General features: G+C 26.7%; 2 protein-coding genes across 3 annotated transcripts in view; both read right to left on the bottom strand.

The window, feature by feature from the left end:
- The window catches only part of LOC136969359 (cadherin-like and PC-esterase domain-containing protein 1), a 70,204-nt gene extending 66,944 nt beyond the window's left edge, over positions 1-3,260 (bottom strand). For both annotated transcript variants that reach the window (XM_067263487.1, XM_067263488.1), the window contains exon 1: positions 2,905-3,260. The gene's annotated coding sequence lies outside the window, so the exon portion shown is untranslated. The remainder of the gene's footprint in view (positions 1-2,904) is intronic.
- LOC136969360 (centromere protein F-like) overlaps positions 1-25,417 on the bottom strand; it is a 352,144-nt gene that overhangs the window by 236,745 nt on the left and 89,982 nt on the right. The window lies entirely within an intron of this gene.

Genomic DNA, 25,417 nt, shown 5'->3' with positions numbered 1-25,417 from the left:
CTTTAATAAGATGCATTTTAAAATATATTGCATAATATCAAAAGGGTTATTTACATACTTCTTACTCGATCCTCAATTTAAATGCTTGGAATTCCACGAATTAGCATCGAAAATTCTTGTAAAATATATAAAATTTACACGACAAAAAGTATGTAGTTACTATATATACCCACTCTAAACAGAACTACTCAGGGTGCACTTAAAATAAATGGACTTTTTAATAATGCAATGTATATAAAATTCATGCCAGTCAGTCATTCAGTCAGACAGCACTCTTTTTAGTGTAAGAACACCATCGTGAATCGCTGTCTAACTATAGAATGATACTGTATAAAGTGTTCTTCAACTGGTAAGTCGTGATCTACTGGGCTATTCACCAGCTTAAAATGTATCAATGATAATATGTATAGGATGTAAGATTCGAAAGGAAGTGACATATTTGATTCTCTCGATACTTAATTCACGTGCAGAGAGTAAATTTAAATATAAATTAGGGAAACAGTTAATTAGTTTTGGACTATCATTAATCCTCCAACAGAACTAATGGACGTGGAAATCAATCCTCAAATAATCCTAACTAAGAACTACGCAACGATCAACATTCGATGTGTGCAATAAGATTTCTTTATATTATTTAAATAAATGGGTATATTAAACATTATATAACATCAATAACAGTTATTAATATTCTTAATTAAAGTATAATAATACAGAAACTTTCAGGAAGTCTGTAAATCACCCTCCAAAAAAACACACTCCGCCTACGTTTATGAATGAATGGAACAAGTTGTTAATTTTTTATAAGTTAATATTATAGAATTTTTTTGTTTTTTTAGAATTACAGGAATAAGTTTTTGATAATTATGTAAGCATATAATTAATGTCGAAGAAGTACGTGACAGTTCTTCATTATTATTATTTTTTTTTAATTTCTACTTCTGCTGAACTCTAGTAATTAAAATAAAATAATGAATAATATTATATAACATCTTAAAAACCGAATTAAATTGTAAAATTTGATATTTTTCCAGTTAAATTTTTTAAAAATACAAAAATCTAGTGATTAATAATAGAAAAGTTGTGTTTACGAATGTATTTTATAAGCAAAGAAGCGTGCGAAAAGACAAAAGATAACTTTATTTAAATAATTATCTTAATTTAATTATAATGAAATTGTATAATCCTCAAACCTTTAAATAAAGTAATACAATCGGATGTAAACTTTAAAGTTAATTAATTCAAAATATAATTTATTTGGAAATCATTAGAATTTAACAGAAATATATCACAAAATATGGAAAACTTGCACTACTGTATTTATAATCTTTCGTATTAATAACGAATAATTATAAAAATATGTTAAAACTTCGCATTATTTTATATATTTTAACATCCTGAAATAATTTTCTTTACTTTACAAGTATTTTTATCTGGTTTCAGATTGTCATCCTTGATACAAAACCAGATGCCTTTGCTTAAACGTAGATAAGAAGTCGTCAACTTTCCTTGATTTTTATATAAAACTGATTCAAATTAATGTGAATATCGTTATATTTTCATAAATATTTTATTATTATTATTAAGCTATATAAAAATAATTTTATTTATCCAAAAATTAATTTAATGCGCTTTGCATAGCTCTAAACAAGAAATTTTCCTTTTAGAATAGGAAAACAGTATAAACATTTTTATAAAATAATATAATGATATAATATAAAATATTTTATCCTATTAATTTTTCTATTTTTTCAAACAAAATACACCCTTTTGGTAGTTTCTTTTTTATGGTTTTTAAAGTAAAAACCCTACATTTGGTAAGTGTTAGAACCGCATAATCTATTATTAACTGTTTATATTTTTTATTTTTTAATAATAAATGTCGGTAAAACATCCACCTTAAGAAGTTTTTAAAGTTTTCTTAGATAAGTATTCTCCATAAAAAGTTGTTTTAACAGGACAAAAAGATTACGAAAATCGAGATAAAGGATAAAGAAAAATCCTAAGCTTAACTTTGTAAGAAAGGAGCAGTTGCAGGGGAGAAAAAAATTATAAATGGAAGACGCAGTGTTATAAATATTTCACGAATCTTGTCCGTTTCAAGCCAAGATGGAAGTAAAAAAAGAAAATAAAAAATAAAAAAAAGAACTAGTCTATTGATCCAATAAATTCAGCTACTGTACATCTGGGGACGGCTGCTTAGAAGAATTTGAGTCTCTCGTGTGCCACAACATCTGTCTTGTGTGGCGATTACTTAGCATTGCACTGCAGGTTCCTACCGTTTAATATCCCGGATGTGGAAATTAGACTTAAGTGATGATGAAGAAAACGTAAAACTACTTTCCTATTTTCTTCTCATTTCGTACAGTAACGTGTATTTCGATTAATCTTCACCCATTCTCATCCCCTTCCTTGTTCTTTCATTGGGTTGTCATTTACTAAGCTTCGACCTTCGACCTATTTCCTAGTACAGTTACAGAAAAGTCGACCCTTACATAATGTTTACTAGACCGGGGTAGTCGAAAACAATACAAGAAATTTGGAAATTTATGAAGAATAAGCGAGAAATATATATATATATATATATATATATATTTATATATTTCTTATATAAAGTGGTTTGCAAACTCGAATAACATAGAGTATACGAGGGGGATGTAGATATAAAAAAAAACTAAAGAGAAGACGTCACGAAATTGTGTGAACGACGGCATCTGTCGACCGCTTGTCGTTCGCAAATATCACGAAACTAAATCCACCTCTACCTGTATCGAATAATGTTTTAATAATCAGAAAATAACTGGATTTATCAGGGTATAGAAGTTTTCGTACCTCACTTAAACCTTGTGGATCGAGTTTTTTAAAAAAAATGGAAGGTGTAGAGCGAGAGGGATAGAAGATACTCACCTGTGTTTGGTTGCTCATGAAATCCCAAAAGCGCGCCACTTCGGACGATACCAAACACAAGTAGTGGCTCGGAGTGGCCGAAACCCACTAATAAATCCTTTCTTCCCGCGCGCAGACCCTCTACTCCCAAACTAAGACGCGTGGCACCACCTGGCGAACGAAGCCAGAACCCTGCTGTGGTTGCCGGGGTGATTGTGACGTCATTCTGACGCACTTCTTGGTGATTTCTGGTTAGAGTTACTTAGAGTTATGGTACCGTGTTGGGTGGTCCCTTGGGATATTTTTTTCCAAATTTATAAGTGCGAATCGTATTATCACTTCTATCGAAGTACGTTCGATGGGAAAGATCATCCTGTTTTTAATAACTGTATTACACGTGATGGATCATTTTTTAAGTCTTTAATAACATTTAAACAGACGTGTGTGTGTGTTTACGAGTTGAAAAATGAAAAAAAGTCTGTTATAAATAAAGTACAAACACATTAATTTAATTTAATCATCGATCGAAACTAATCCGTAAATTATCATTCGCGACATTGTTTAATGCTATAATTTAAGGATTAAGGCTAATTAATATCTACCTTTATCCCCCTATTGTTATTCTATATAATGTGTATATAATAAGTTTTGACTGTTTGCGATCGTGGATTCTCGAATTTAAACTTAAAGAAGCACATCGTGTGGTATTATACTTTTTAACCACTGAATTTCTTAATAAACTTAATAATTTACTGTTATATTTGCCCTATTTTTTATTATCAACAAAGAAACGAATCGACCCACCACAAAAGTGTTATATCCATCAACAATACAGTTCTTTCATCTTGTTGGATGATCATTTGGACAATCAAAGCTTTTTTTATTACTGTTTTTTCAAAAAAATCTTCAGTGAAGTGATACCTTTTACTTGTTTTTAACTCTTCTTTATCTTCCTCTGACCTAATTTTTATAATTGCAACACAATATATTCCTTCTTTTTCTTATTGCAACAACAGGAACCTTCAGGGATCCATCATAAAATCCAAAGGACCACATATTTACTTCTGTTTCGTGATAAGCATAGTTTTATTTGCCAATAGATTGATAGACCCAATTCTGTTTACCCATCAGAGTGATCGCTTATGGATGAAAACATGATCCATGGGTAGATTTAGTTGATACAAGGTTACCACCTACATTAAGTAAGAGCAGAATATGTTTGGAAGGACAAGGACATTACATAAACACTTTTTTAAGTATAGAGATCGAGTTCGCACGTGTTTTATTTATATTATTATTATTATTATCGCGTGCGACTATTAACTCCTAGAATATTTTAACGCATATAAAATCTCTTAAGTAGTTAATTTGTTAAGTTAAAAGGTCATAATTTATCCCGTTTCCTTACAGAATAAATTGTGATAAGCTAAGATCGTAACAGTGATAAGAAGCTGTTATATTATACAACATCAAGGTCAACTGTTGGGTGGTTCCTATATTCTCTAACGAGTATTCGGCTCGTTAATGTGATTTTTTAGAAATATTTAACAATATACATTTATTACTAAGCTATAATTAGAAAAATCTAAAAAAAAATCAAACATAATCATAAATTAAGTTATGAATTTTCAAGGTATTTACAGTACCTAATTAACTTACACCCATACCCACTTATTTCTTATTCATACCTACTTAATTTCCATCCTCTTCCATTCAATTAATAAATAAGACTATACCTATTTAATTTACAACCTTACCTACTTGATTGTATGCATTTCCTGTTTACTTTCCATGCATACGTATTCAGTTTCCACGTATACCTATCTAATTTTCATTCGTACCTACTTAATTTTCGTCCATACCAATTCCAAATTAACTTTCTGATTAAACTAACATTAACAATTTTTATTTACTTTATATTTATGTAAATTTAATTTTAAATTTTCATTAAAAAAGTAAACAAAAAGAAAGAAAATTCACTCGGAACGTAATGCAGTATTTGTTTGCTTTTTCAATTAAAATATTTCCTAAAGCATTTGCTAGCTTTTTATTTGCATATTATATTAACAAGGTATGATAGAACGTGTACAGTTCATCAATTGATTCGTAGTTTCCTCGGTTATAATTAATCTCTAGTTTAAAGAGCACTTGCAAAACGTGACGTGACATATTTCGTGTTTCGTGCTCCAATTGGGGGAAAACTACACACAGCGAACAAAAGATGACACGTGGTGTCTTCCATCCGTGCTCAATCTCTCTTCTATTCATAATTAGATACACGAAGATTTCTTTTAAAAAAATCCCTACATTTTCATCCCTTCGTGTTTTTACAAATTATTCATCTTACTCTTCCTATGATACCTACTCAAATAAATTAACTAACCATCCTTTCATTCTAAAAATTTAAAGAAAATCTTTCATTTAATTTATATAATTTTTATCATGATTAGATTGTTTTACAGAGCAAAGATAAAGAACATCCAAGTTCATTTTAGGCTGTTTAACTCTATTATAATGAATTTTATTGGCTATGCGGCCCCAATTTGGAGCCTTACGAACTTTCAAAAACTAGAAGTGATCCAAAACAGGTTTATACGCAAGATTTTTTTGTTGGATTACAACACACCAGGTAGCGCGTTAAGATTGGAATTAAGTAGGTTTAAGTTGAGTGCTACCTTAATAAGAAGATACATGAAATTTTTATTTAAAATAAGAGATGCCCGCAATCTTTCCACTGTATTATTATACCAATTGTATCGAAAGTCTTTGATTAAAGGACAAAGCACAAACTGGGTGTCACAAATTGCACAAATTTTAAAGCGCTTTGGATATTCTGTTACAATATTCCTAGATTTACCTGAAATAAGTGAACAACATTTCCAAATGTTGATACAAAACGTGCTCGAAATCTCTTTATCACAAGACATAGAAGATATATTTATAAGAGAGAAAACTAATTGGTATAACGTAATTCTTGAGTATCCATTTATTAATAACTATATGTTAACTAACCTGGCGTTTAATGTCAAAAGATTTTTCATACAACTTAGAATAAATAAGGAATTAATATTAATCAATAATAATTTCATCGAGTTTTCCAAGAGTATCTGCCCTAGATGTCATACAATAATTTCAAAATTTCATATGTTTTGTGGCTGTAAAGATGCAAAGAAACTAGCACATAATCTTGACTTGCATATGTTAACAAGGTGCACTGATGAAAGAGCAATGTATGAAATATTCCATTCAGCCAAGATAGACATAATTTATAGATTATATAAATATGCTCACAAATTTTTTAACGTAACAATTCATTAAAGACATAGGTAGCATTAATTAATGCTATTTTATGTTTAAGAACCAAGTGTGTGAAGAAAGTTACAAGTTGCAGTATGAGTTGGAAGGTCTTTAAATTGATGGTATTAAATACTTACAATCGGCAACCAATGTGCTGTATAATGCTTGGTTTGATTTGTATTATTGGAGTATTTTTTAGTATTAATAACAAGAATTGTTGTCAAAACATCCTTTGTAACTGGCTCCTGCCTTATTACGAATAAATTTTGGATTATTATTATTATTATTATTATTATATAATTTTTATTGCTATAAATTACTAATAAACTGGTATACTGTACAGTACTTACCCCTTATCAATATAGAACTTGAAAAATAAATATTTTAATAAGAAAATATACATTAAAATATTAATAATTTTTACATTTTAAATACTAAATTTATATTAAATAATTGTAATTTTTAAAAAAAAAGCTCAATTAAATGAGATGCTGTCTTGAGATTTAAAGTGCATTTTTTCAAAGTTACAAATAAAATTAATTATAATTATTTAAATATTTATCCTAATTAAGTTTAAAATATGTATAGGGCTTAATTTATTTAATATTAATTTATTCACTTCCTTTTTAAAAAAAAATGTTATTAATTAACTTATTAATATTTACAATATGTCAATATGATTGAATTAATTTAATGTTGAAATCCTCACAAATTATTGGGAAAATAATTAATTCCGTTTGTTTAAAATGTTAATTAAGTTCTTATTTTATGGATAATTTTAATTATTATATTTTTTATTTATATTCTTAAAAGATACAGAATTGAAAATAGCCTAAACTTACATTTTTTTATGAGTTGCTTTGGATTAAAGCTTAAAATCGTAATTTAAATTTTATTTTCTAATTAAGAAATCATTTTAAATTCGCACATAAATTTATTATAATTAACATTAATCGCGCTTATAATTAAAGTATGATATTTCTGATGAAATATAATCTTATGATGAATCATTTTCCCCTTAAACATGCTTTTTATTATTATGCTTTCCTTTATTATGCTTTGTCTTAGCATAGGAAGTATGCTAAGACAAAGAAAAAGTACCATGTCTTACCAGTCTTCTTTATCAAGCTTCTCTAATCATGTCTTCCTCATCCCCTTACTATTGTGCTTTCTCTTACCATGTCTTTATGAAGCTTACTTTAGCATACTTTTCTTACTATACTTCCTTTTATTATGCTTTATGTATCACGTTTTCTCCTCACTATTCTTTCTCTTATGTTTTCCCCCATAAAAAAAAATTATTCTTCTTTGTCCTGTATCTAAACATTACAAGACAGAATAAGAAACATGCATTTCTCAGGTGGACATTTTATCTTTAAATTCTAAATTTTAGTAATTATAAAATACTTTTCTTATTCACAGGAGAGAACGGAATTACTTAAGTTCTTTTAAAAATTGTTTTCAATTAGTTCTATTTAAAATATAAATGAATTTTTTCATATATTTGAAGATATATATAGAATGATTGAAATGAAGTTTCTATACGAGTAACGAGGAATTGAGGAAAAAATCACTTTCTAATTCTAACACTATAGGGTGGATGTAAGGGGAATGTTAGGAATAGATAGTTCTTTATCCTTATAATAATTCTCACAAATATCGAATTTCCCTGTCAGATAGAAAACATAAAAGAACGTTTTCTTAGCAGAATAACAAAGGCATACAATGAACTTAATTCAAAGAATAGCAGCATATTTTCCATAGAAAAGACATTAAAAATACTTACATTTTAAACAACTAACATCATAATTAAATCATAATTTATTACAAATATTAATAAGTTATTTTAAATCTTATTTACAATAATGCTAACTAATTCAAATTGTTTTATTTATTTAGTAGCAAATAACCAATTTATAGAATTGTATACTGTATAAGGTGACTCATATAAGTTAGTTATTTGTGTCGTTTGTACTATTTGCAAGTTTACAAGCATTAAAGTATTCGAATAAAGCAGCAGTTTGTATTTGAATAAGAAGACGGGTGGACCACCCCTTAATAATCCACATCATTAAATTGATATTATTGAGCGAATTAAGAGTTAAAGGTTCCGTTTGGAATGTAAAAAATAGAAGGCTCTTGTTAGTTTAGAACAAGAATAACGATTGTAAAGTTAAAAAGTATCGTAGTACTAAAAATGAGTAATGCATTACTTCACTAGGGTATTTCTCTATTGATGTATTCCAGGCAGAAATTTCAATCAAGAAATCCCTGGAAGTAGTTGTCCTGAATTTCGACTTTTTGACCATAATGAACTGCACACACAATGCCACATTTATTTAAAATGAGGGCATTATACCGGATATTACAAAATACAAATTTTACATCACATAGATCTTTATCAAAGATAAGTTATGATTAATATGTCAAGCTTATACAATACTGTAAATATTATATATATATATATATAACTCTATAGTAAAGGATTTATATTCAGAATAACCGGCTTAATATTTTAATTTTGCTTTGTTTACTCTTTTATTAAGGAGATTTATCAAGTTTTGTATAGACGATAAACTATTTCTAAATAAGAAAAGGGTTTAAAATTCATCTTTGGATATAAAAGAAAAGTTTTTTTAAAACTATATCTATAAAAATCATAAAAAAACTTATTAAAAACTATTTTACTGTTAATTTTTTGTACACCTTCTTTTTTCTACACCTTCTCTTTAATATACATTTCTAATAGACCTGTTTGAAAGATGCAATATTAAAATTTACCTTTATATATATATTGAAACTATCGGCTATTTTTAGAAATACATGTGTATAATATACATAAAAATATGAAAAATAAACTTTAAAATATTTTTTAATATTGGGTTTTGCACCTTCTCTTCAATGTACTTCTTTAATATTACGAGATTCTCTATGAAATATACCTTTAGTTATTAATAATTATCAGTATTTTTAGAAATATATCTGTAAAATGTATATAAAATTATGAGATATATTTATATTACAAACTTTTATTAAAAATCATTTGTGTTATTGATGTTTTGAATATTTTTTCCAATCAATTCTCTAATATTAGTGAGGTACAATACAGATTTAGAGCTTATCTTTGGATATTGGAAAGTATAGGCTAGTTTCAGAGGTATATTTATAAAAAAAAAACAGATAAAAATATCTAGCAAAAATCTATATAAAATATATCTATAAAAATTCATTTAAAAATATTTTTAATATCGATTTTCTTTCCTTTTTTTTTTGTATCTTCACATCAATACAATTCAGCGAAATGCATAATAATGTTAAATATACATGACACAGGAACTGAAGCCTGAAACAAGTCTCAATTTGCCACTAAATCCCTCAAACAAGAAACGGTATCGAAGATAAATAAAAGAATTTCCGACAAGTCATATATCTAAGAAAGTTTTTGGAACAATAACAATTTTCTGTATCATCATCTTTCTTTCTCAAAAATATTTTTATCGCATTTACGCCTTTAAGAACTGAAAAAAAATCAATAAACATAGAAAATAGGCTTTGTATTAATAAAATTATCTAATTTTACATAGTTATAACACGATTTTATGCATGATATATCCACCAAAATCTTATTAATTCAGAGCTATTACTGAATAAACATTTATTTTTTAAGAATGTTTACATAAATTCGATGGAAATAAATAAAATTTTCGAAATTATAAGTAAATATTTTATATTCTATATAAAATAAATGTCATTTAAATTTAAAAATTGAATATATAAATTTGATATGTTTATTTATATATATATATATATATATAAATATAGTCGAATTTTATAAATTAAGCAGATACAAATTAAAGAGATACAACACTTACACTTTCAAGAGTTATTGAAGAGAAGTTAGAGATTTATTTATCATCATCTGTTCCATTTATTTATTATAATGACTGAAATTTCCTTCAAACTAAACTACAAATAAAATAATCTTTGGCAAAGATACAACAAAGAATTTTTTTATTATTATTATTCTGGAAAATTAATTATTATTATAAAAGGGTAAATAATTAAAATTACCTAACCTTTTTTTTGATTATAATTTATTTTTGCAATTATGTATTCTGTCTCTCTATCGTTCTATTGAGTCGTGAGAAAGTTGCAGATTTATTCAGAAATTCATAAAAAATATTCTAATGAGGTTTATAAATATATTACTGTATTTTGATGTTTTTAGGCCCTTTTTTTGAGGTATTGTGAGTGTGTTGTGAAGTATTAAATTCCGCTTCTGTAATTTGTAACGCTTTTATAAAAGGGGAGTGTTATATTTTTACAGCTCCTACGAAATGTGAAGTTCCGCATTCTGTACACTCCTATTCTGTAATTTGTGATGCTTCCATAAAAGTTGGAGTACCGTATTGTATACAGCTCCTATTCTCTAATTCATAACGCACTTTTACAAAAACAGGTGTACCTCATTCGGTATAGCTCCTATTCTGTAATTTGTGATGCTTCTATAAAGGCTGGAGTGCCGTATTCTGCACCGTTCTATTTTGTAATTTATAATTTAAATTAAAAACTACAATGATTTGCGAGAGTATTATTGATTATTATTACAGGAGCATCACTAATTATAAATTCGTAATTCGTGGTACTCCTTTAGTAGTTACAATGCTCAAATTCTGTATACTTTTAATGCTAAGTTATTACAAAAGCTGGAGTTCTGCATTCAATAATCCTTTTTGATACTCCATAATCCTTCTTTAGAAGCTTAATTCTTCACAATTCATATTTTATATCTTATAAGGTTCTTATAAAAGTAATTTTTTAGAATTAATTCAATGAAATCTAAAGACTTGTATACATAGTTACTTGCTTGTAAACCTTTACTAACAATGAAACAAAATACTGTAAATATAAGTAATTAATATTCTTTTAAATAAGAATTTTGTAAGCATTTATTTAATATTTATTTTACAAAATTAAAAATTGAATCTTTCCAACAATAAAAATATATTTCTCCTTTGAAATTCTCATAGAACACGCCATATGAATATTTCCCATTATTTTTGATTTCTTTCATAAATCAAACTTCAACATTAAAAATGTTTTATAAATCATCTTCTAAAAATACAAAGAAAGTTGCTTTCGTCCCCATCCGACACTAAATAAATAAATAAAGAAAAATTCCTCCGAACAAATGTTTTATAACTATGATTTCTATCGTAAATTTTAATAAAAAAATAAATGTTTCTGCTCATTTTTCATTAAAATTAACGATAAATAATGATACACTTATTATATAAGTTTTTCTTATTATTTAATATAAATTTATACTTAATATAATTCATTTATAGTTATAAAATAAAGCATTTTTTCCCGAACTCTTTTACATACATCAAAACATTTTTATATCCAGAATTCTAATGTTTTGAGGCCTTACTCTAAGGCCTCAGAGAAGTTTTTATTAGCGGCTTCGTTGCTTAGTTACGACGGTGGAATGATATATATTCGTTATCCAGTACATCGATTCTATTTTAAATCTAAGTTCTTGCATTGAAAATTTTATTACCATAAATACAGGCCTTAAGCATGTTCTAGGGTCTAAAATTCTATATTAATAATACATTCTTAATGCTTTAAATGGAGCTTAACGTTCCAAAAATAAACTTTAAATAGGTCCCTACAGGTAATATTTTAATACCGTAAATTTAGATCCCGAGAATGGTCTTAATATTCTAAAAATAGGTTCTAAACACGTTCTGGTATGCAAAATTCTAATATATTAAATTGGGATTCTAATAAAGGTGCTAATATTAAAAAATACATCTTAAGTAGATCGTAATATTTAAATTTTTAGTATCATTCTACGGTGCCAGAACTCTAAATACAAGAATCCTAATATTCAAAATTCCAATATCTTAAGTGCAGATTCTAATGCGGGTTGTAACATTCTCTAATATTGTAAATAAAGGTCCTAAAATACGGATCCTAATACATTAAAATGTAGAACGTAAGCATGGATGTTTTGTGATTACATTATCCACATATTAAAATTTAAAATTAATGTTCATCTTAATGCTTAAAATGTATAAATAAATGTAAGATTATATAAGAAAAAATGGTATTCTTTTAGTAGATTAAACTCGGAAAGAAGAAGAAATATAGAAGTTTTTATTCATTTATCGAAAGATGAAGTAAGACGGGAAGGAATAAAAGGAATAAAACATTTCGATGGTAAATTAACTCGATCGTAGAGTTTATCTAGCAGTTGAAAGTAAAGTAAATCACCTTCCATTTGCTACAGGAATGGAAGTTTCTACACTTTTCTAATAAAATATTGAAAACTGTCGAGAAGAATTCTTACGTCTATAAAAGTGGATGAAAGGTTTCTGTTGAATAGAACAGGAAACTAATAACTAAACTACAGTTTCAGAACTTTAAAACTACAAAAAAAGAAAAAAATAAGGTATGATATTTTATCTTCGCTCTTATTGTGCATATATTATACATTTATAGTGTTCTAATTCTAAAAACATCTGCCCTTCTAAAGTAAAAATCTATTCATTGGATTGCTGCCAAGTTACGAGTAGATAGTGATGTTGCAGCGCTCTCCCCCTTTCTGATTAGTTCAAGTGTTACTGAGGGGGGTGTAACTGAGCTTTCCATCCCCGTGTTTATCTTTCTCTTTAGAAGTTATAAGAGGCTGGCAGAGTGAAAGAAGGTCTTTATGCGAATCGCTTCCTTGTTTACATAAGCTTACTTCCGACTTTTTACGAGTCAAGATGGAACCACAAAAACCTCCATTCCTTCTATTCTGATTAACTTTCTCTAGTGCTTAGACATTATTCTAATGAGGTCAAAAGTATAAAGATCCTTACGATATTCTAATGAGATTAAATCGTACGTTGATTATTTATTAAAAACTTGTTTTAAGTAGGAGATATTTTGTATTTTCTTTTATTAAATAATTTAAAATTAAATATACTTTTAAGTAAACGTTTTAAAGTATAATTATTTATTTATTTAATTTAAATTAATCGATTCATTTTTTAGATTCATTTCAAAACGGATTGCATTTAGACTTACGGCTCTAAGCAATAATTATGAGAGGCCTTACTCTTCTATCAATAAAAATAAATTTAAAATCTTAATGTAATCTACAGCCTCATACTGTGAAGTCCTAAATTGTAGCCCTAAGATGTAGTCTTGTAGTGTCAGGCCCTAAACTGTAGCTCGTTTAATCCATAAATCCTGCTCTCGTTACCCAAAAACAATACATTTTCGACAAAATTGTTATATATTATAATTAAAAATGAGAACTTTTTAGAATCGAATTAAAAAAAAAACAAATCCTATTGTGTTTTAGAATTATATATAAAATTGGCATTGTAAATAATTGTGTAAGAGCACGCTCCAATACTTCTTTATGACCTATTACTCGAAAACTTTTTATAAATAAATAAAAATTGGAATAAACAAACATAATAAAAACGTAATCAATTTGTCGCGCTTATAATTTATTACAAAGAAATAAAAGTTTATTTATTTATTTTTCTAAAAAATAATCTTTATAAATTATAAAAAGTAAAACATATTACGTAATATAATTAAATCTTTATTGTAGAATTTTATTTACGTATTTACAAGTTTATATTTGTCTAATAATTAATATACAGTATAAAACTGTGTATAATTTTATAACTTATATGCTTGATTTAATTAATATATCGAGAACTTTTAGATATGGCATAAAAAATATATAAAAAAACCTCTATAGAGAATACACTGTAGAAGTCTATAGTTTTGAAGTTCTTAATTTCTAAGGGTCTATGTATATTCTATACAGTTTTCCAGGATTCCATAGAACTGTATAGGGTGTAATACACCTAATTGAAATATATAGGACTCTATAAAGACCTCTTTAATCCTGTATAACTTTACAGGATCTATATACATATATAGTCTTTCCTATAGTAATATAGAGTCATATTAAATAAATAAATACTTTCTTCAAGTTTGTTTGTTTCTTTCTTTAATATACTTTCTTTCACATATACTTCCTAGCACACTTTCTTTACTAGCATTTTATTATTGAAACAACATGGAATTTTATATTTATTCATCTATAAAATTGTGAAAAAAGGTATTTTTTATACTTTAAATTATAATTATTTAAAAATTACATTTTAAAATTAATGATAAGTTGTAAACAGAAGTCTAATTTGTGCAAACGGGGCAAGATGACGTAAGGAACAAAACTAAATCTTTCTTTTGTGAGGAGTTTTACTTCCTTTTCGCAAGTAGTTTAACTCATTTCATTAATGAAATTAATTTATAATAGAAATGATGTAAATCTAATTAATGTAATTCGTAAATAGACTAATTATTCAATAATATAAAAGTTATAATAGGATGAAAACTCGAACGAAATTATCACGTGGTTGATGATGAATTTATACATAAATTCTTTCCACTGTGATAACATATAAATGCATATTCATCATCTTACTTCGAATAAATTAAGTAACAAAATCTATTATCTATAGTTTGTTTGAGCCTTCTGTACACCATAAAGATATTTAAGAATTGGAAAACACAGACAGGATGCTAAAAGGGTCTTCTGGTTCGGGCCTGGACGCAGAAGTGCCCAGTTTTACGTAAAAAGAATGTAGTGAGAGTGAAAATTCAGCTTTTATTTGATCGTTTTATTGAATTTTATTAATATATTTATGACTTTTAAAGAGGGTGAGGTTTCACGTTTGTGGTCGATGAGCCATATTTCAGGTATCGTTGCTGTTTAGTCATTAATATACATCAATAAATACCGATTATGGATTTAAATAATCTATTTAGAAAAGACGACAGTTTAAATTATCTGAATTTATTAATTATTGAAGTAATCATTTTTGTGAATTTTTATAAATTTTCAATAAAAATTAAGCTTTAACGTTCAGAAAAATTTGTTTCCAAGTTTGTTCTACGGATTACACCTTACATTGAAGTTTTTGGCTTATTCTCAGCATAAAATGTGTTTCATAATAGCATGAAACATTCAAATTACTATACTTTTGACTTCTTATTGAGTATTAAATGCCTTATATAAATATAATTATTGAGATAGTAGCTCACGATCTACTGGTTAAACTTCTGTTTTAACCATTTTCATACATTGTAGACAGAAATTAACTGTTTTTCTTATAGTTAGAAGCTCTTAAAACTCTTAAAAGTAAAAATCCATTTGAGTTATATAAAATTTATTTTTAATTAAAAAAAAAAATTACATATTTATTCTTTTTCCAAAGTTTATAAAGAAAATTTAAGTAAATTCTAAACTTAGAAACGGTTTAAAATTTATATTTAATATTTTATAAATATTTTTAAAATAAAATTAAACTAAAATTAATGTAAAAAGTAGAAAATTATTATTATTATTATTATTATTATTTGCATTTTCTTCATCTTCATTTCTATAAGTGTGTAGAGACGTAGAATATTTCTGGTATGAGGAAAAAATATTATATATATAAATAAATAAATTTAAATATATTACTTTTTTATTTTTGAAAAAAATGCAACATTTTATATCGAAGTATTAAAATAATTCTTGATTTATTGTTATATACATCAAAATGTCTCTGAAAAGATGGAAGAAGAATTCTTCAACTAATGAAATTTCAGAATGTGGAGGATTTTTCGGAAATTTTTATTGAAAATTCGATATAAAAATGATAAGATGAAGAGCATTTGTAATAGAAAAAGAATAATCTAAAAAAATATAATGCAATTATTTTTATTTTATTATTATTTTTTGTGTTCTTTGATGTTCGATCGTCATTATAGATATAATTCTTTTCTATTCATAGTTGAGGCTTTCTTTATATATATATATAAACTTAAACTATATCAATAATTATTTTCTAAAAATGTCCAAAAAATCTTATTTCTTTAAAAAAACAATGGTAAAAGTTAAATTGCTTGAATATCAAATTTTAATTTGAAATCAATTTTAAAGTATTTTAAAAAATAACGTTTCTAACAATAATTTTATTTCGAGATTTGTATATTTATAAATGATATTAAAATGTTTTTAATTTGAAGAAATGATTAGTGTAATTATTATTTTTAATTTATTTTTATTTTTTTTTTTTGAATGCTACCTTTCAAAGTTTCGAATTTATAATGTTCAGGGAGCAGAATAATCACTAATAATAACAACAAAAACAATTAAATGGTTACAACGAGAGCAGAAATTACAGTAAATAGTAGCAATAAGAACAGCAGTAATAATGACAATAACAGTATAAACAGTAATAATAATAGCTGCACGTGCAATTACAATAACAACAGTAACAAGAAGAGCAATGGTAACTATAAGAATAGCAGCAAAATAGTAACAATAAGTACAACAATTGTTGTTGTAATTATTGTTACCGTTTCAACAACAGAAGCGATAGTAATAAAAGACACAATAACACAATAAAAACAATAATAGCAATACAAATAGCAATAGTAACAATAGTAGTAACAACTATAGTAATAAGAATGAAAATAATAATAGTACAGTAATATTTAATGGAAATTTAATATATTAAATATTAGATTATGTATAAAAGATATTTAAATTTATTTATTATGAAAATGAAAGAAATTAATAATTGAAACTGTTTCTCTGAATGTATTTTATTACAAAATAATTGTAAATCATTTTGTATAATAGTTCTATTGTTTCGTTATATTTTTAAACCTAATTTTAATAATTATTTTAATAATATTTCCTGTTACAAGTATAATTTATATATCCGTTTAAGAGGTATAAATTTATTTTATATATAATTTAATTATTTTCATTATCGTAAATAGGATATTGTTTAATCAATTTATAGACGTTACTGTTCTATAACATTATTCATTTTTATTGCAGTTATTCGTGTTAAGTTTTTATTTTCGTTACTGACCACTATGAAATATGGTTGACTTATACGATTATTTTGATATTTATATAAAAAAAAAATTACATTAAACTAAGTGTGATATCATTAAATACAAGGTCTCTAGAGATGTTATTTCAGCTGCTACTACTGCGTTACTTCGTTATTTTTGCTGTTGCTGCTGTTAAAGTTGTTGTTGTTACTATTGCTATTGCTGTTCTTGCACTGCTATAGTTCTTATTGCTGTTATTACTGATATTCTGTTATTGTTGTTACTGCTGTTATATTATTCTTTCAATGCTACTGATGCTATTATTTTTGTAAACCTATTGTTGTTTCTGTTATTCTTGCGTTGCTATGGATGTTGTCAATGGCATATTTAGATATCATCGTAAGGAGAGGGCACTGGAAATAATTCTGTGAATAAATCTGTTAAGAATTATATAGTCTACATACAAAAAATGTTTAGTTTATTTATCTTTATTTAACTATTAGAAAATCGGATGACTCGTTAAGTATTTATTAGAAACTTTCTTTATGTATTTTCAGTAAACTTTTGATAAATGGGGCTTCTGCATCCTGAATATGCCAATGGATGTTGCTGTTTTTGCCACTGCCATTACTGTTAGTGCTGTTCTCGCCGCTGCTATTATTGTTGCAATTGCTCTATTAATTTTTTTTGCACGTGAAGCTTATTTGTTAGCTCAAGGACTTACAAAATTCTAATATTTTGGCAGACGGTTCTTAAACTAAAATGATAAAAAAATATATAATTAAAAAATGACGCAAGGAACAAGATAACTTATCCAAAAATTTTATCAAATAAAATATAAAAATATTTTTTAACTTTCCGAATTTTTATCTAATAAATTTATGTATTTTTTTTTAAATTATTCTTTTTATGTAAATGAAATATGTAAATTTAATATTATAAAATGCACCATAAAAATACATTAGAGTTTATTTTTTATAAATTTAATTTTCTTAAATTACGTCTTTTAAGAAAATATTACAGAAAATTCTTTAGAAAAAATGACAATAAATTATATTATTATTTTTGTATTAATGAAAAACATTAAAATTAAATCATTTATAACTTTATTTTTAAAATTTAAAATTTTTAAATGTTTAAAAAAATACATTTAAAATTTTTATAACAAAGTAAATTTTATTTATTTATTTTTTTATTTAAAAAAATAAATGCAAAGTCTATGTGGACTATGGATGAGGAAAGTTATTTATCATCATCTCTTTGGCTTCTTTAGAATGAATAAAATTTTATAAATGAAGTTGAAATGTATTCATGAACTTCAATAAGAACGAATATTTTAATATTATTTAATAATAAAATTTTCGTAAAGAATAAAAATATATATATATATATATAAATTTTATTGGCACTTCGTGAATACAATTTCATATGCAAATTAAAAAAAATATTCTTGAATGCAATTTTTTGGAATTTTTAATTATATATTTTGATTAATCTTAATATTTAATTAGGATATCGTTAAAAAATTAACTTAAATAGAATTCTAGAAATCGAATATTGTTATTTTATTAATAAAATTACCTAAATTTAGCCCGTATGATCATAATTAAAGTATCTCTATTCAACACTGTCTAGAAAGATAATTAGCAGTCCAGATGGAACCAAATTTGGCATGGCCACGTATCAGGACATGTGGAAAACAGATCCGTAAAAAAAAAATATTAGTATCAAAACTTGCCACTGTGGCATTTTTGGAGCTGCAAACAACGGGAAAAAAAGCAGTTTCGTCTGCGATTATACTGAGAAAGTGTGATTTATCGAGGACATTCTGCAAATTTGTCAGTTTTGAAAGACAGTGTCACACTGCATGCGAGAACCATCGCAAAGGATCAATTACGATCGGCCGTTGAACACACTGTTTATCTCTTTTAGAATGGGGAGCAAATTAAGCATTGCTTCGCTACAGTCTCTGTACAACATAGGTATCCTGTAAAAATAAAATGTTTGTTACTTGCAGCGCCAAAAGTGCCATAGTGATAAGTTTGGCACTAAATTTTTTATGATTGTCTTCCTTATATTTCGAAATGTCACCATACCAAAATTGGTGTAAATATTGAACTGATAAATATTTCTCTAAATATCATTGAATAGAAGTACTTTGGGTACGACTACTCGATATTTTAATACTTATATCATATAAAGAGCAGATAATATTAAAATAATTAATGTATAACAATGGTTTCCAACCAATGCACTTCCCAAGGGCTCCGCTGCCGCTGGAGGAAAATAAAATAAATAAAAATTGAATGAAATTAAAGAAAAATAAACAATTTGCCAAGTTGAATTTCGTATTGCTGCCTTTCAACTATTTATCTCTGTGAAGCAGGAATTCTTAGCCAATACAGGTAACAAAACAAACTGCAGAAACCGCTTAAATGAAGAACATTCGCCTGCAATTATCATTAATTGAATCTAAAATAAGAAAACTGCAAAAAATGCAACCAGAGATGTCTCATTAAATGTTTATACGTGATTTTATGTTTTGTCTTAATTTAGCCCGACTCCTAGGCTTCCTCGTAACACTACTTCTAAACACCATTAACTTGTAGGCTCCGCCGTAGAAATTGATTCTAAAAAGGGCTCCGCGAGTCAAAAATGTTGAAAACCGCTGATGTATGAAGCTCAAAGTTTAGTAAAAAAATTTAAATTTAATTTTTGATAAAAATTTATTTTCAAAAGTCACCACTAGGGAGAATATGGTGCCATGGCTAGTTAATAACAGCTTACTGATAACATCGTAGCCTGTATGTCTCGTTTAGTTGAAATCACTCTAAAAACATCAATATAAATTATATATATATCTGTAACTGAATTTAAGGAATGATAATGTGCATATGAATAAAGTTATATGGGCAATTGTACCATTGTAAAAACAATATACAATATTTGAATATGTATGGGCAGAAGAAATATTATTTTGATTTCCCATTTGCGACTTTGTGAATTACCAAATAGAATATACAAGTTTTGTAACTTTCCTGGCTAAACATTAAAAATGTGTGGTGCCTTCTGTCAAGAAATTTTATTTTAAAAACTTTTTATATTATTAACGAGCAATTATTTATTGTAACATGGTCACAATGCCGGGATGCAATTTTCCTTCATATTTTTAAATTTATTTAATTTAATATATGCTCGCCACCTCAAATTAATACAGTAGTGTCTTGCCCCTGTACATCATACTTTTCCTTTAACAATAGAGTCGTGCCGGTCTTCTATTACCTGCTTTCAGGGAAAGTTTTGAATTGAAATAACATGACTTTCGGGGTTGCATCGGAAGTTCGTGTATAGTTAATCGGGGCATCCTACTCCTAATCTGGTCTCTGATTTCATCTATGGAACTCCATTTTCAAGATTAAGGAAAGGCAGACGGACGGACGACAGTGGAAATTTATAGGTTAAAATTTTTTCAAATTGCAGCCCATTATGAAATGGCCAAAAGCCTAATATTGAGAGTAGTCGTGAGTTTTATAAAAAATTGTAAATGAGTAAAATCTTCATTAAGTCTAGTGTTGCTGTAGTATGACACACGACCCACCTCTATTTTCCCACCCCTCGACCTTTAACCACAACCAATACAATGCCTCTAATACTGAAACGTCTTTGCAAAATTTCAGAAATTTTCGAGCAAAGACACAGGAGTTATTAAGCTTTAAAGTGGGTATACAAAATCGTGCCCCCCACAAACACTAACATCGATACATAAAGCATAAACTCCCCTTTATTGTATTTTTCGACGTTTCAAGGTTCCCCGAGTACAAAAATGTAAAAATCTTGGGGTCATTTTTTGACCGATCTCTATACCTTCCCTAGATTATATATAACAGCCGGGAAAGTAAAAACAAAGTGCCAAAAAAAATTTTTACGTATAAATTTGTATATCGTTATATTTATTAATTGTATTGCTCTGTTACATGGGAAGAAGGGACTATTTCAAAATATAAATCGACATTATTTTATTGAAATAAGGTATAGCTTGATTATCTTTAGGGGCATATTGTACGGGTCACTTTGCTCATTGATTTAAATTTATTTTGTAATGCATTTTTATAATAAATATAAATATAATACTAAATACTCTGAGAATACTTCGAATCCTGAAATCTTTACACCAATCAAATTCGTTTTTTTAATTGACTTCTCAACTGGTGTCTCGCGACCCCTAAGGGTACTTCACGAAATCTCTTTCTGAATAACGCCACAGACTTTTAACACTCCAGAAAAGATTCGCAGCCTGAAAACACACACAAAAACGATATTTCGTTAGCATAAATAACCAATTTTAAACAGAAAACGTTGAAACAAATTTCACTTTTGACGAGACTTTTCAATATTCTTTAAAACTATTATTAAATAAAAGTATAAAGTATATATTATTATTATCGCGATAAGTGTGGGTTTTTTTAGAAATGTATAGGGTATCATTCAACAATACTTTTATGAGAATAAATAGGTGTTAATTTCGATATATTACACCAAAGATATAATTTATTACGATACTAAGAAGTGTTCATCGCTTTGATGTCACAATTGAGTAGTAAAGGTATCTATCTTAGAAAATGAGAGTAGCTGTGTCCTTAAGCATCACCTGAATGGGTCGATTTTTTTGATATTATCTAAAACAACCGATGTCTTGTCTACTTTCGTTTATATAACAGGTATCAAAAATGATATCAGTGACTGTAAATTCCATTATAATCTTTACCGTTTGCGATAGAAAGTAGAGAGAAGTTCAGAAAAGAAAGAAGAAAAAAAAATTCTAATTTATTTGTTTAATCGATAAATCGATCTAAAATATAATTTATATTGTTATTTTTTTAGATTTTTTAATAGAAAACATTTTGATTACATTTTATACGAATTTCCTTTCGGTATGTCTTTGTATAAAACATAAAGTACTTAATGGGTCAAGTTCAGAATGGATTGTTTATACAATTTCAAGTGTTTTTAGATAAAACGTAAACATCTGGTCCAGATTCTTGTTGTTGTTTTCTTTTTTCTTTTGTAGAAATATTGAATTTTTTTGATTTTTTTTCGTGATTTTTTGGAAACTTCTATCTGAAGGTTATGTCTATTGCTTTCTAAATTTTATTACTCCTTCAGAATTTCCTTTTATAGTTTATTATATTTAGACTTTTTTAGAGATTTTTTAAAGTTTCTATATCAATCTTTTTACTTTTTTTTTTTATTGATGTTTCTTGAAGAACTTTCTAATAATGTTTTACTTGTTTTTTTTTGTAACTTTTAAAATTGTATTAGTTTTCTAACTAGAAAATAATTATTTATTGTTATTTAAAAAGATTAAACTTATATTAAATACATAAATTTTTATTAAAAATTTTAAAATCAGAAAAACTTTCCATATTTATAAACAATTTACTCTGACTGTTGGCGCCATCTGATATTCAAAATAAACACCAAGTAATTAGACAATATTTAATATTTATAATAAAATTTTTTATGTTACAACTTTAAAAGATTTTATTATTTAAAATTAAATAAAGTTGTAAATTACATTTTAAACTTGTTTAAACTTTTTAAATTTAGATTTTTCTTATGAAAAAGCTCATAGATGAACAGGTCATGTTGAAATTAATTACAGATTAATAGAGGATGTAGAAATTTCAAAATTTCATTATCAGTAGATTAAATAATTATTAATTAAAACTAAAACTAGAATTTTTATTAAATAAATAGCAGGAAAAATATCTTAAGCTGTATCAGGTTTTTAATTTTTAATAAGAAATCTTTCGGTTGTTGAAAGGATTTAAAAGGATAAAGGATAAAAAGAATCTTTCCTGATTCCAGGTCAAGATAAACGTAAAAAACAAAGAAGATAGCAAACAATAAACAGTTCTATGCAGTAAACAAGATATTATGATTCTTACAACACACGCAATACAATGGCAAATGTTTCTACTTCGTCGGTGATTTTTTTAAGGATAAGCACTTATTTACTCGTAAAACTTACCCTCAACATACCCTTAAAACGCTTAAAACACACTCAATTAATCCGCTAGATAACAAACATACCACACACAAAAAATCCCTTTAAAAATATAAATTTAAATAATGAATCTTATACAATTATGCTGTGTAATTATTCATATGTACAGGTGAGTGTTATATACTGTGTAATAATATAATGTAAGATGTTTATATAATTATATACAGAATTACCTCGATTGTAATTATACAATTATACAACCGTATTGTCGATGTTATATGGAGCTGTAACAATAGTTGTGTTGAGAACAATCAGTTGTTGTATGTAAAATTAATGATCTTCAACACAACGGTTGTTTGTATTGCATAACTACACAAAAGTGTTAAAAACTGTTCGTAATACAGTTTATATTGCATAATTATACGTAATTACTACATAATACTGTACTGTACAATTACAGGAAAGCCTAAAACCTTGCTTTATTTTTTACTTTTTGTTCCAGGTACATTTGTTATATGAATTGTAAACAATGTACAGTTAGAAATTTATAATTAGTTACAAAATAATATAGCAAATCAGTTTATACAATGGTTAAATATTTTTAAGTTATAAGATTGTGCTTATGTTAATTAGTTAGTACACGAATTTTTGTGTAGGAAATCATATTCAAATTCTCTTGTTCGATTTTTTGTTTCTTTTATTTTGATGGTGGATGAAAGTAGTAGGGAATGTGTAGGTGTAAACTTCTTTTATATCTGTTTTATGTGCTTTCAGTCTTTTTATGGTATTACAAGTCGAAATGATGTGCGGATATCCAACTTGGTCATTGTCCATTTGGGGATTTCTTCATATCTGATGAGAAATCTATTTTTATGCAGTTTACTCGTTCCGTATTTATAAATATAAATTAAAATATTCTTATAATCAAATATTTGTAGAAAGTATATTAAATATTTTTTGCAAAATTCTGGATAGATTAATTAATTTTATACACAAAATGGATTTTAGACACAATTCCAAGATCTTCGAGATGATTCCGATGTCTACAAAATGTTAAATTTTAGGAAATAAATTGATCGATTGATTCAAAATTAAGAAAATATATTACATTTTAATTTTAAAATGTATTTCTATTTAATTTTATACTCGTTGAAGTATGGAAGATCATTTAAATCAGTTCTGTGTTGAACGTAGAGTAGAATCTCTTGCTATGTAGGGTCTTTTAGATATCGAGGGACCCAAGTCATTTATATTTTCAAGTCTTCGAGCATATTCACAAAAGAAAGAACCATATTATAATTACAATTACTAAAATTCGAGTAAAATTAAAGATTTTTTTTTATCGCAATACATAAGATGTACAATAGAATGAATAATTTGTAGCAAGTATTTTTGAGGTCCTAAATGTGACGTCTAGAACAAATGACCCTGTTTGATTACCTGTGAGAGGACCCGTGATTATGTTGTTTATAGAAAATTCTGTTTGACATCAGATTAACTTCTAAATATTATTTAATATCAATTTTTTAAAAAAAATGACATAATGAATATTATTTTATGACATTAATAGCTACACAATAGATAATGGATACAAGTAAGTAATTAGAAATAAAGGCAGTGACGACACTAAATACAGTAGACGGTCGAATGTCCGAGCGGTTAAGGTGGCAACCTATTGCTCTGAAAGATCCGCGATCAATTCCAGGGCCGGATTTACATAAGGGCATTTGGGGCCTGTGCCCAGGGCCCCACAAAACTAAAAAAAATTATGTTTAAACATAATTTTTTTTCTATTATCGCGACAGCCTAGTGTGGCCTAATCATGAGGGCAACAAGCAGAGAAAACCAAACCCGGGAAAAAACCTATGAAACATCGGAAAATTTCGGGAAAAATTTCACATAGGTATTTTTCAGTTAAATTAAAATAATTAGTTTTACACAATAAAATATATGTATGTTTACAATAACCTTATTTTTAAATGAAATTTACAACTTCCTAGTTCAAATCTAATTGAAAGTACAGTATTTTGTGTAAATTTTCTAAATCATCAAATTTGCCTACTCTTAAAGGGGGGATCCCCACCGAATTTGTGCCCAGGGCCCCTGGATTGGTAAATCCGGCCCTGATCAATTCAAAAACTTTTCGGAGATGTCTGTCCTGAATACATCGGTAATTTGTAAGCATAAAATATGCAAAATTTTTAGTCCTTTTTTAAAAAATCTTATTTAATTCACCTATATCATCTAAATGCTTTATGTAATTCCACTGCAGATGATTAAAAATTCACAATTTTTTAAAATCTCTTTTTCTTCTCG

Source organism: Centruroides vittatus, unplaced genomic scaffold (assembly GCF_030686945.1).
Source record: "Centruroides vittatus isolate TY-2023 unplaced genomic scaffold, ASM3068694v2 contig_1777, whole genome shotgun sequence".
NCBI classification, from domain to species: Eukaryota; Metazoa; Arthropoda; class Arachnida; order Scorpiones; family Buthidae; genus Centruroides; species Centruroides vittatus.
This window is presented reverse-complemented; position numbering and strand designations above follow the sequence as displayed.